We start from the raw sequence: 1,575 nt of genomic DNA on the forward strand, positions 1-1,575 counted from the left end.
CTCTGGGGCCAGGGGCGGCTCTCTGAAGAATCTTCAATGTTGACCACTCGGGTGGCAGAGTGCTATCCATACTTTAGCTGGAAACTGAATCTCTAGATACATTTTCTATTCACTTGCCCCCAGGAAATGAACACAAAGCAAACAAAAGTGAAACCAGTTGGACAGTATTACAAAAAGAGACCTACTGTTAGAATCTGACAGCCCAACCTAGGTGCTCCCCATTGTTCAGATTGTGACCCTATAGTCAGAATCCTGGATCCTTGATCCGTTTAAGTGATTGATCATAGCTTCTGTTACCTATAAAGGCAAGTAATAAGCATGATGCAGCTTAACTCTGAACACTCAGGATGAGGGCGGAGATCTGCTCAGCTTTGAGTTTTGAAACGATTTTCCCGGCAAGAGAAGTTTTGTTTTAAATTGAGTATCTTCTAGATCTTTTGTCATGCTTTAACCCGTGATTGGACTGCATTTGAAAACCACATAGAACTTTGAAAAAACTATGACTGAACGACAACACAGACACATCAAGCATCACTTACACGGCCTGTGAGAGAAGGGCAAACCACAGCTCCAATGAATCCTCATTAACTATGTCTTCAAGGGGGGCGTCATGAAAATGGAAGTCTCGAGAACATGGAGAAACATAGCAAACATAGCACCCATCTGCCAGTCTTTTCATGAATGTGAGACATGAGTAAAACAGCCAGTGTGGACAGGAAATTGGGAAAGGGCCTCGGACATTCACAACACTGATGATGGGGACTGCAAACTGCCTAGTCCCCAAATCCCACAAGGTGAAATAATTGTGGCCAGATAATATTATCAATTACTCCTTGTAGTGGTTGGAGAAGCAGCTGAAGCCTGACAGTTAAACCTGATCTCAGTGAGTGAGGAATCCACGCAGGCGGTTGTTTTCAAGTGACAAATGTCGTGGGTAGCACTATCAGGATAAATCCAGTAGTTGGTTAATGGTTTTAATAATTTCTGATACTTGGGGCTAGAGAGACAGCTCCGCAATTTAACAGCATTGGCTGTTCTTGTAGAGGACCCAGGTTCAGTTCTCAGCACCCACGTGGTGGCGTATAACCATTTGTAAGACCATTCTCACAGGATACAATGCCCTCTTCTGGCCTCTGAGGGCACTGCACATACATGGTGCACTTGGGTAAAATTCAAAGATTAAAAATAATACACGGGGTTGGGGATTTAGCTCAGTGGTAGAGCACTTGCCTAGCAAGCGCAAGGCCCTGGGTTCGGTCCCCAGCTCCGAAAAAAAGAAAAGAAAAAAAAATAATGCACAAATCTTCAAATAACAATTTCAGACGGTTGGTGTTGATTCTAGCATAGAGTATTTGCTGGTGGTTTGAAAAATCAAATCAGTAGCTCCAGTAACTTGAGGTGCAGTGTCTCCTGCCTGTAATTCTAACACCCAAAAGGCAGATGCTGGAGGACGGCCATGAGTTCAAAGCTAACCTGGGCTATGCAGTGGGACCTTGTTTTTGAAAGGAAAAAAAATGGGTGAAAGTGTTATACACACTTGTAACATTTAGTGCTTCTCTATTAACTCAGCAACAA

This window comes from Rattus rattus, chromosome 6 (assembly GCF_011064425.1).
Source record: "Rattus rattus isolate New Zealand chromosome 6, Rrattus_CSIRO_v1, whole genome shotgun sequence".
NCBI classification, from domain to species: Eukaryota; Metazoa; Chordata; class Mammalia; order Rodentia; family Muridae; genus Rattus; species Rattus rattus.